This window comes from Balaenoptera borealis, assembly GCF_965194805.1.
Source record: "Balaenoptera borealis genome assembly, chromosome: 3".
Classification (NCBI taxonomy): domain Eukaryota; kingdom Metazoa; phylum Chordata; class Mammalia; order Artiodactyla; family Balaenopteridae; genus Balaenoptera; species Balaenoptera borealis.
Genome location: NC_138866.1, coordinates 78462167 through 78474960, shown reverse-complemented (window position 1 = coordinate 78474960; position 12794 = coordinate 78462167). Strand labels below are relative to the sequence as shown.

The 12794-nt window shown below is 38.5% G+C and overlaps 1 protein-coding gene and 1 long non-coding RNA gene across 4 annotated transcripts in view; one reads left to right on the top strand and one right to left on the bottom strand.

Moving 5' to 3' along the window:
* Positions 1–6465, top strand: part of DPH6 (diphthamine biosynthesis 6) — a 445312-nt gene extending 438847 nt beyond the window's left edge. Inside the window, exon 15 of the mRNA XM_082384997.1 lies at positions 3360–6465. The gene's annotated coding sequence lies outside the window, so the exon portion shown is untranslated. The remainder of the gene's footprint in view (positions 1–3359) is intronic.
* LOC309625505 overlaps positions 1–12794 on the bottom strand; it is a 156049-nt gene that overhangs the window by 57131 nt on the left and 86124 nt on the right. The gene's annotated exons all lie outside the window — the stretch shown is intronic.

Genomic DNA, 12794 nt, shown 5'->3' with positions numbered 1-12794 from the left:
TGATCATCTCAATAGATGCAGAAAAAGCTTTTGACAAAATTCAACACTCATTTATGATAAAAAACTCTCCAGAAAGTGGGCATAGAGGGAACCTACCTCAACATAATAAAGGCCATATACGACAAACCCACAGCCAATATCATTTTCAATGGTGAAAAACTGAAAGCATTTCCTCTAAGATCAGGAACAAGACAAGGATGTCCACTCTCACCACTATTATTCAACATAGTTTTGGAAGTCCTAGCCTCGGCAATCAGAGAAGAAAAGGAAATAAAAGGAATACAAATTGGAAAAGAAGAAGTAAAACTGCCACTGTTTGCAGATGACATGATACTATACATAGAGGATCCTAAAGATGCCACCAGAAAACTGCTAGAGCTAATCAATGAATTTGGTAAAGTTGCAAGATACAAAATTAATGCACAGAAATCTCTTGCATTCGTACACACTAATGATGAAAAACCTGAAAGAGAAATTAAGGAAACACTCCCATTTACCATTGCAACAAAAAGAATAAAATACCTAGGAATAAACCTATCTAGGGAGACAAAACACCTGTATGCAGAAAACTATAAGACACTGATGAAAGAAATTAAAGATGACACCAACAGATGGAGAAATATACCATGTTCTTGGTTTGGAAGAATCAATATTGTGAAAATGACTATACTACCCAAAGCAATATACAGATTCAATGCAACCCCTATCAAATTACCAATGGCATTTTTTACGGAACTAGAACAAAAAATCTTAAAATTCGTATGGAGACACAAAAGACCCCGAATAGCCAAAGCAGTCTTGAGGGAAAAAAACGGAGCTGGACGAATCAGACTCCCTGACTTCAGACTACACTACAAAGCTACAGTAATCACGACAATATGGTACTGGCACAAAAACAGAAACATAGATCAATGGAACAAGATAGAAAGCCCAGAGGTAAACCCATGCACCTATGGTCAACTAATCTATGACAAAGGATGCGATGATATACAATGGAGAAAAAACAGTCTCTTCAATAAGTGGTGCTAGGAAAACTGGACAGCTACCTGTAAAAGAATGAAATTAGAACACTCCCTAAGACCATACACAAACATAAGCTCAAAATGGATTAGAGACCTAAATGTAAGACTGGACACTATAAAACTCTTAGAGGAAAACATAGGAAGAACACTCTTTGATATAAATCACAGCAAGATCTTTTTTGATCCACCTCCTAGAGTAATGGAAATAAAAACAAAAATAAACAAATGGGACCTAATGAAACTTAAAAGCTTTTGCACAGCAAAGGAAACCATAAATAAGATGAAAAGACAACCCTCAGAATGGGAGAAAATATTTGCAAACGAATCAACGGACAAAGGATTAATCTCCAAAATATATAAACAGCTCATGCAGCTCAATATTAAAAGAACAAACAACCCAATCCCAAAATGGGCAGAAGACCTAAACAGACATTTCTCCAAAGAAGACATACAGATGGCCAAGAAGCACATGAAAAGCTGCTCAACATCACTAATTATTAGAGAAATGCAAATCAAAACTACAATGAGGTATCACCTCACACCAGTTAGAATGGGCTTCATCAAAAAATCTACAAACAACAAATGGCTGAAGAAGGTGTGGAGAAAAGGGAAACTTCTTGCACTGTTGGTGGGAATGTAAATTGATACAGCCACTATGGAGAACAGTATGATGAAAGTTCCTTATAAAACTAAAAACAGAATTACCATATGATCCAGCAATCCCACTACTGGGCATATACCCAGAGAAAACCACAATTCAAAAAGACACATGCACCCCAATGTTCATTGCGGCACTATTTACAATAGCCAGGTCATGGAAACAACCTAAATGCCCATCAACAGACGAATGGATAAAGAAGATGTGGTACATATATACAATGGACTATTACTCAGCCATAAAAAGGAACGAAATTGGGGGCTTCCGTGGTGGCGCAGTGGTTGAGAATCTGCCTGCCAATGCAGGGGACACGGGTTCGAGCCCTGGTCTGGGAAGATTTCACATGCCGCAGAGCATTTAAGCCTGTGAGCCACAATTACTGAGCTTGTGCATCTGGAGCCTGTGCTCCGCAACAAGAGAGGCCATGATAGTGAGAGGCCCGCGCACAGAAACGAAGACCCAACACAGCCATAAATTAATTAATTAATTAATTTTAAAAAAAATCAAAAAAAAAAAGAGGAACGAAATTGGGTCATTTGTTGAGACGTGGATGGATCTAGAGACTGTCATACAGAGTGAAGTAAGTCAGAAAGAGAAAAACAAATATCGTATATTAATGCATATATGTGGAACCTAGAGAAATGGTACAGATGAACCAGTTTGCAGGGCAGAAATTGAGACATAGATGTAGAGAACAAACGTATGGACAACAAGGGGGGAAAGTGGTGGTGGTGGGGGTGGTGGTGTGATGAATTGGGCGATTGGGATTGACATGTATACACTGATGTGTATAAAATTGATGACAGGGCTTCCCTGGTGGCGCAGTGGTTGGGAGTCTGCCTGCCAATGCAGGGGACACGGGTTCGAGCCCTGGTGTGGGAGGATCCCACATGCCGCGGAGCGGCTGGGCCCATGGGCCACAACTACTGAGCCTGCGCGTCTGGAGCCTGTGCTCCGCAACAAGAGAGGCTGCGGCAGTGAGAGGCCCGTGCACCGTGATGAAGAGTGGCCCCCACTCACCGCAACTAGAGAAAGCCCTCGCACAGAAACGAAGACCCAACACAGCAAAAATAAATAAATAAATAAATTTATTAAAAAAAAAAATTGATGACAAATAAGAACCTGCTGTATAAAATAAAATGTATACTTAATATTTCTTCCAATCCCATATTTATAATGTATAATATCTCATGCTTCACTCCCATGATTAACATCATGAAATTAATAGCAAATGCCTTCTAATATTGCTGGTTTTATCATCGCTATATTTTGTCTTAAATGTTTCTTTTGGGTTGTATCCCTTTTCTAATTTTAAATAACCTTAACCTGAACATAATTCTCAGATGTAGGAAAAGACATTTTCATTTCAATCATGTTACAGGTAGAATTTCTGTTAAGATGAAAAAGCAGAAAAGTTGGAGACCTGGTAAATATTTTAACATTGGTTCCACTTGGTATGATAATGGAGAACTCCTCAAGCAAGACACACCACAGACCCAGACACAGTGGGTGCTGGGTGTCAGGCCAGTACAAGATATAAGAGTCTTTATCCCTGTCCTAACCCCAAAGAAATTGACTTTGCAGTGGTAGATAAATGTATTCAACAACTATTGACTGTGCACCTGGTCTGTGCAAGGTCAACAGTGAAAACGCATCATTTTTCTGTTTTTGCATTTTAGAGTTCCAGACACTGTTGGAGGCAGAGATGGACAAGATTGCACCTACACTGGTTCTGGTACCCGTGACCCATTTACACAGAGGAGAACTCATCCATGTGGCATGCTAGCTTAGCACTTAGACCACCAAACAAGAACTCCACCACTCTGCTTGAGGAGCAAGCTCTTCACACTAACTGCTCTCAGCACCATTCTGAAATGTCTTTGTCTCACTGAGGCACAGCTGTCCTAAGGATTTTAATACTGCAATCCACAGGGCTTTTGTTAAGCAATAAGACCCAAAATGACCTTTTCTACCTAGGTATCAAGATTTCAAAACTATTCCCTATCAGCACAAACTCTCTGAACTTTTAGCTTCCTGCTAGAGCTGTGTAAAGTCAGCTTCTTCTGAACCACTGGTTGAAACTTGTAAAGGGACTGATTTTTCTGGTATTATGGTTTACCAATTGCATCATCATTATCATTTCTTGTCCACTGACAAGAGACTTTGTACTTGTAGATGACAGTTGTATTTGCATTCTGTATGGCTTCCCTATCAATGCACTTTTGAGGCCCAGTATTTAGCAGAGAATGTTCTTTTCTATATAGCAGATTATTACCTTCATCCACTACTGTGCTAAGCATGCATTTTAGCTGCATTATTTCATTTAATCCTCACAGTGATCCTCTATGGTGCAAAGAGATAAAAATGACTAGGACATGGTCACCACAAACTGAAGAACCAGGACTTGAACCAGGGTGATCTGACACCAGAGCTCTCATTCTTAACCACTTCGTTTATACTGCTTCTGCAAGAATGGCCTTTCTATAATTAAAATTATATAATGGACTTTAAAAATCTGTTAGAAGAGTAAATTCTAAGAACATGAAAACTAACTCTTGGTCAAAATGGAAGTTTTTTATTAGTGTGCTGAAAATAGAGCTAGAGAGGCATGTACATTTACTTCTAATTTACAAGTTGGTACACAGGAGCAGAAAATGTAGTGATAAAAGACTGTTTCTGTCTTTTTAGACATTTAGCAAATTCTTCTACCACCTAATTGTGTGGGTACATATTCTGCAGTGTCCTTCAGTATCCCTACCACAGTCAAAAGGTTCTGTATATCTATTTGCATATATGTGATAAGGTTTATTTTGAATAAAGAGTGAATGTGATTTCATTTTTCCCTGTGATATATAAACATGAATCAATAAAGATTCCTCCTGAAACTTCTCCAAGGAATGGCATGAATTTCCAATTAATCTCATAACTTGTCTTTAACTCTTTGGCCATATTCCATAATTGATAGATGTTATTTTAATTCAGATACAAAGAGAAAGAGAGAGAGAGAGAGGATATGCCCAGGCCAGAGAATGGGGTATACATCAAGTTTTAGACACATTTTGCTCACCTAGTCAATCAATGTTTTCTGAGACCCCAAAATACTTTGGCTGATCCCTGTGAGTGACTGTTTTGTCAGTTATTAACAAATTGCAAAAATGACATGCCCTAAAAAAATCCATCAAATTGGTGACAAAACTTGCACAGGGTCTAGGACATCAAGGCTATCACTTTTCAGCCACTAGTGTGGCTATCACCACACTTTTCAAGGGTGGGGGGGTCAATGGAAAATCACTTAAGCCTCTATAAAAGATGGCTTTTAAGGAGCAGTTTGGCTGATGGAACCTGGTGGACTGGGAGAGAGAAGGCACTTGAAGTCTGAGTGAAGATGTGCAATGGAAGTGAAAAAAACATAAGGGCAGAAACTAAAGAAATATTGAGATAATGAAAACAATATATTTTCCTTCATTATTGCCTACATGATAGCACCCAAGTCCCTTCACACAGCATTCAAGGCCCTCTACAAGTTGATGCTAACCTAGTTTTCAGGTCTTAGTTCCCAGAACTCTCCCATGCGTCTTCTGTCCTGCTATCACACTGTGTGCTTTTTCCCAGTGACATGGCATACCTTCATGTATGAGTGCCCCTGACGCCTTTCCTCCTCTGTCCCCATGTCATGTGCTTCACAAAATACCACTCTCTTTTTATGAAAATTCTGAAAACTCTCCTCTCCCCAACCTCCACTCACCACACCCAACAAGCAGAAGTAATTGCCTTCTCCCTGAGCGTCTCTAGTTCTTTCAGTAACTTCTTTATCATGTTGACATGTGCTAGGGGTCAAAAACACATCTCTTGTTCACCTTGGTACACCTAACACATAGTCAGCATTCAATACACTTTTATTGATATGTGTTGCTTCTGTGTGTCCAGGCTGGTTTCCACTCCCTGGCTCCTCCATGATACCCCTTCTCCCTCCCTTTTAGCTTTAGAATGTTCTCCATAATAATGATGATGATAACGGCATGTGTATAATACTCTATCAATTACAAGCACTTTCAAATCTGTATTAGTCTTCTAGGGCTGCCATAACAGAATACCACAGACTGGGTGCCTTAAGCAGCAGAAATCCAAGGAGGCTAGAAGCCCAAGATCAAGGTGTCAGCAGGTTGGTTTCTTCTGAGGCCTCTGGTCCATGGCTTGCAGATAGCCACCTTCTCACCTCCTCACGTAATCACCCCTCAGTCTGTGTTGCTTGCGTCATAATCACCTCTTATTATACATTCACCAGTCATACTGGATGAGGGCTCACCCATATAACTTCCTTTTACCTTAAGTACCTCTTTAGAGGTCCTGTCTCCAAATCCAGTCACATTATAAGGTACTGGAGGTTAGGGCTTCAACATATGAATTTTGGGGGAACACAATTCAGCCCATAACAATATCCACTACCTGATTTATCCTTACAAGCAATAGCTGTAGCCTCTCTGTACCTCTGCACTCTTTTCATGGTGAGCGTCTTCAAAATACAGCACTTCTATGCCTAACTCTACTCCTTCCAGCTTCCACAGTCTGAATCTCAAGTCTATTTATTTTGGAAAGGGGCTTTGTTCCTCAATGAGTGAATAAAGACAACGGTTCCAAATTCTAGGGTTTCGTACAGAGTTTAAATTGTCAAAAGCCAAGCTCTCAAGTCAGTATAAGAAGAAAAAGAAAAGCTGCCCATTTCTTAGCACTGAGAAAATAGGAAACAAATATCATATTTGAGGGAGGTTTCTGCAGTCATTAAAAGCTTGAGAAAGGGATCTAGAAGTACATATATTAGCCATTTCAACTGGACAAATGCTGGCCTAGTTAAGAAGGATGACTGGTACTTACTACTGAGTACATTAGCCTACACTCTGACCCTGGGACCTGTGAAACACCCATTGACATGAATGGCTCCTTTCATGTGAAGAAACGTGCTAACTTTTCAAAAGGGTCTTGATTCCAGGCCAAGGTGAGGAGCATCGTGTGTACTACAGTATATTGACTAAAGCCTCCTTAGAATTGTTGCCACATTAGTCAGGGGTAAGCAGGGCACTCTTAAGCAGTATGAAGACACTAGGTTTTGCAGGTCTCACCCATTTCTGTCTCCTCCCTCATAAATCACTCTCATACTGTGTCCAGAAAAAGCAATCACCTCCAATCCAATGCATTTCAGCATTGCATTTGAGCTCCAGGTGGAAGACACAGTGGATGAAACATTAACCGTGACCTAGATTTGGAGCTGGCCCAATGTTGGGCCTGCCTTACTTCAGAAGGAGAGTCACCATCCCCTGTCCTCTTTTCACTCAAGTGTTGAAAAGTGGGGAAACAATGCAAAGGTTCAAGACATGATCATGTGATAACTCCTCTCCAATCAAGAATCATTTCCCTTCCTTTTATGAGGTGGGAAAAACTGAAATCATCCCTGTGAGAAGGATAGTTTTTGAAATGTTTTTGGGGGTGAGGGGCTGCTGATTCTACCCTTACCAAACCACTATATTCTTGTCTCCCCCTTTATTCTCCCTTTCACTTCCTCAGGATTTTAACAGAAACAGTTTATATCAGTATGGTGATGCAACTTATGTGTGTAAATAAATGCAAATAGCTATTAAATGTTCAGGAAGTAGCATAACCATCTTTTAACACAATTTATACTGGTGAGTATTTTTTCATAATTTTCCAGATCTGCTGCCAAAGAGCATTTCCCAGAGATCTTTGTAGCAATGTATGCATCCAGACTATGGTTGCAAGAAATCCAGGATGCTCTATAGACGGGATCACTTTCAGGGTTTGAAATTTAAGAAATTTTTGCCATTAGGTGATAGACCTTCACATCAATATTTAACTAGCAGGGTTTTGATCTTGGGGTACACAAATATATATTTGACTTTTGGTTCTGGAATCTTCTAAAAATATATATTTGGGCCAATTTTATTGTTTCCTTGATTTTATTAACCATGCCCTCTTTTCAGAATAATTTAGATTTTAGTGATTGTATCAAAATTAGTCTATGCTCATTCAGATGGCCAACAGGCACATGAAAAGATACTCAATATCACTAATTATTAAAGAAATGCAAACCAAAACTATAATAAGGTATCACCTCACACGAGTCAGAATAGCTATCATCAAAAAGTCTACAAATAATAAATGCTGGAGAGGGTATGGAAAAAAGGGAACCCTCCTATACTATTGGTGGGAATGTAAATTGGTGCATCCACTATGGAGAACGGTATAGAGCTTCCTTAAAAAACTAAAAACTGAGTTACCATATGATCAGCAATCCAACTCCTGGGCATATATCCAGATAAAACTCTAATTAGAAAAGAGTCATGTACCCCAATGTTCATAGCAGCATGATTTACAGTAGCCAAGACATGGAAGCTAAATGTCCATCAACAGATGAATGGATAAAGAAGATGTGGCAGATGTATACAATGGAATATCACTCCACCATAAAAAAATAATGAAATAATGCCATTTGCAGGAACATGGATGCACCCAGAGATTATCACACTAAGTAAGTCAGAAAAGGCAAATATATGCGGAATCTAAAAAATGATGCAAATGAACTGATTTACAAAACAGAAATAGACTGATACACATAAAAAACAAACTTACAGTTACCAAAGAGGAAAGGCAAGGAGGGAGGGAGGGATAAATTAGGAGTCTGGGATTAACAGATACACACTACTATATATAAAATAGATAAACAACAAGGACCTACTGTATAGCACAGGGAAATATAATCAATATCTTGCAATAATCTACAATGGAAAAGAATCTGAAAAAGAATATATATGTATATATGTATAACTGAATCACTTTGCTGTATACCTGAAACTAACATAACATTGTAAATCAACTATATTTTTAAATAGTTTAAATAGTTAAAAAAAATTAGTCTATGCTGATGACTATTACAGCATCCAAATTACAAAGTTGTGTTAGAAGACTCTATCAGTGCACAAAGTTATAGGCAGTTATGGGAAAGTAAGTATGTTTTTAATGAGCCTTTATTTCTCTCTTGCTTATGTACATCAGGCTGTGAAAATATCTATTAGTATTTTTTTCCAGATGTCTGTTGTGTATGTGCATGTCGGCCTAGTATGTCTCATGCTCTCTCTTATCACTCCTTAAGAGTTCTGCCTGCTCTTTCTCTAATTGCTGGGCAGTAAGAGAGATGGACGGATCAGGCTAAGCAAGTAGAGCTTGCAGAGAGCAGAAACAGATTTACTAACTTTGATGATGGCTTCTAGTGAGTCCTTACCATACACATGGCTGGGGTGCCATAAAGCCAGCTGAGCCTACCACCCTAAATAGATTAAAAGATGACACAGACAGATTTTAAGCAGAAATTATTTCATTCTCTCCTCTCACCAGCTACATGGTTAGCTGTTTCATGCATGGATTCGTTACAGCACACAGGGCTGGCTCACAGTCCCTGCCTTCTGAGATCTTGATGGCACTGGAAATGGACTGTCTCCTGGGAATGTGCAAGAAAGAAGGTCTGAGCTCCTCTCCTCCAAGGACACTCTTTTCAATCCATTATCTCCTACTCATGTGCAATAGTCTAGTCTATCAAAATACAGTGATTGAATAAAACTTTTATTTCAGATAATGAATGCATTGATTTAATAAAGGGTTTGGACTACATGGTATTATAGTTCCCTAAATGAACACTGAAATGCTAAAATGGAAAAACTTACCATTGGTCCAAGTTAAATCATAGCCACTTCTTTTAAACTGCATACCCTAATAAGACACCAACCCATTTGATACTTATATAACACATTTTTTAAAAAGTGCTTAACATTTTCCAGCTGTTTTAAAGCCAACTGTTTTTCCTGTCATAAGTACATCTGGCATCAGGCAAACAGATTATAGCCATGGACAACTGACTAATTTATGATGTTTTTATATTTTCATATTTTTGGCAGACTAATCCTGGTTGATATATTAGCCTAGCTTTCAGAGGTGAATCTTAAAATCTTGTACTCTTAACAACCCTTTTACCTTTTTCTCTCCCAAACCCTAGAATATTTTTGGCATGTCCTAAAATTTAATTAAAAAACAGAGACAGGGAGAATGAATTGAACCCTTATGCTCTGTCCTCTAATGTCCCTTCTGTAGCTGACTTCCTAGAAGGAATTACAAATCTGTGTACCCGTGCTAACTTTGAAAGATCTTTGTACTTTTGACCATTCTCCTTCCTAAATTCATTAGGTCACTGCACTTGTGTTTGCATCCTACTGTGAGAATTGCGTTTGTCCAAATGTAAGGGGAGTTTGGTAAGTCAAACCAAGCAGGAGAAGAACCAGTTGCCTGCCTTTGCAAAAAAAATACGAAGTTTTAAGCCATAGGGAATGGAGGCAAGACTATTTTCTGTGGTGGTTCTGTTTCTGCATCTTGAGTTAGAGAGGCCAAGTCCACTCACCTTCTCAGAACATCTTTTTACTCTGACATCCCCTAGTGGGCCATCCCTTAGCTATTTATGTGGAATCATAACTGCTGGATTGAATATGCCATATTCTTCCTTTAAATATCCACTCAAGGCCTCAAAGTAATGGACGTGTTTTTAATAAATCTAATATATAAATCATTCATCAGATACACTTCAAAACAGAGCAGCTATGAGAACACCCTGAAAGATTCATTAGAACATTTTTTTTTTTTGCAGACATGTCACCAAGTTAAATAAATGTGGGTCAACTCAAAACTGAGATGAGAAATGGCAGAGTGCTTTATGGGTTGAGTCAAGAATAGAGAAATTCTAGTCTTGTCTCTATTGCTAACTTGTTTAATGACTGTAGTAATGTTTATGACTTACTCCTAACTACTCTTCCTGCTGGCCAAAAAACAGAAGATGTCTACATAGGATTTTGAGCTCCTAAGAGGAGGGCCCTAAGTAAGTTTAGTTGGCAGTAATAAAGGCTTGCTTTTATAAGCATGCAGTCAGCTTGCCTGGATTCAAGTCCCAGCCCCATCACAGCCTGGTACTCCACCTTGGGTTAATCCCCCACTGAAGTGCACTGGGCGGTCTTTTGCTATTATACGTAAAACCACGATGAATATCTTTTAACATATAGATACGTTTATGCATTTATATGATTATATCTATAGGGAGAATGCCTAAAGGTGAACTTCTTCACTCTAAGGTTAGGGAAATTTTAAATGTTCATGTATATTGCTAAATAGCCCTCCAAAGAGGCTAGACCAAATTGGTACTCCTGACAGGATACGTGGATTCCTATTTCTCTACACCTTTGTCCACACTGCTCACTGGCAATTTTAATTTTTTTATCTTTATCAGTCTCAGAAGTGAAAGATGGGATTTGACTTTAATTTGCACTTACTTAATTTTGATCTAAGATACTCATCTTTTCATATTTCACTAGCCATTCATTATTTTGTGCATACCCCAATCCCCCTTTTCTATTGGATACCTGGTGGGTTTCTTTTTTTTTTTAATTGATTTATAAAGTACTTGGTAGAGTAAGATTAAGATCTTTGTAAAAAATGATTTGGAGAGCAATTCTGATTAATTTCCGTCATGAGGGATATTATAAATTAGAGAATTTTATGGCAATTGGCATTAGTAACTGAAAAAGGACAAAACCTCCCAAGCATGAACAGTGAAAGGATATCACCTGAATTATTACAATAGTCACTGAAATAATCCAGATTATATGTAAAGCACAACACAAAGAAGTCCAAGGTGTGATCTCTGCTGTTAAAGCATTCATAGTAAAGAACAGAAGATGCACTCACATGAAATGATAAAAATCTGAGACAGTAAAAGGAACGAGTGATATAGACCATAAATACTCTAGGAATTGAGGAAGGAAAGCTCATCTTCATCGGACTGGTTAAAGGACATTGCTTAAAAGAAAACACATGCTTGAATAGACAGAGAGAAAGATTCAGAAGTATAAAAGTGAAAAGCAAGGAAAGGAAAGAGTAAAGAGACAAAGGTGAATGGAATAGAGGCTTGGATGGGGGAATAGGGGAAAGTTTATACATGGAAAGGTGGGTTGGGGTCAAATTATTGAAGGTCTTGGCTGTATGCTTTAGCTTGGATTCTATGCTGTCAGAGCAAATGAATGTTTTGGGGAAGAGCATTGATATAATAAAAATAATTTTAGGATGATAATATTGACCAGAGAATAATGAATGAGTGAAGAAATGAGTGAATGGAAAATATTGAGTTGGGAAAGGGGATGACTATTGTATTAACACTTTCTGTGGGAGAGAATCAACTAATTAAAAAAAAAGTGGTTTATATTTTCTTCAATTTATAAAACTTAAAGCCGTTAATGGAACTAAGGCTACATAATGTTACCTAAGAAAATAAGACTGATCAAAAACCAGAATTCTTTGTGTATATGTTGAACATTCCAATGCAGTGCCTTTTTCTAAATCTGTGATTCAGCTTTCATACTCCTTCACTCACTCATTCTAATGACAGTAAGCCTTTCTTTGTTGGGTCTGGAATTCATACGGGTTTTTTTCACAGACCTAGAAATTCCAAACATGCTTCTGTCATTACACCTCATCTGTCATCCTAAGGAATGGCTTTATTTGTTCTTGTGATTTGGAGCAATACGGTGATTGCAGAAGGGGTTTAGAATAATGGGAGGAAGGTGTTGGCTACAAAGAACCCGCAATTCCTTTCTTACTTGATTTCCCTTACATGTTAGTGAGGGTTAGGTAATGGCTCTGAGAGCCCCCTGTACTGCAAATGCAGCATCTATTCAACAAGTATCTACTGAGCACCTAAAATGTGTCAGGCACTGTGCAAAGCGCTGGGAACATATAGCGCTGACTGGAGGAGAGTTTAAAAAATAGAGCCAGTCTTTGCTCTTATGAAGCTTACAGTCTGGCGGGACCAATATGAACAAGTGCACATCCCATTGCTGCTCCTTACAGGTGACAGCGGGCTGGGCTCCTCTCTCAAAATCTTCCTACATGTAACAACCCTATTCTGTTGTTAGGGCTCTGAAAACCCCATCTCTAGTTTACTTCATGTATTCCTATGTGTACTGAGGTATTTAATTCACTTCTGATGGGCATTAAGAGGATAAAAGGAATTC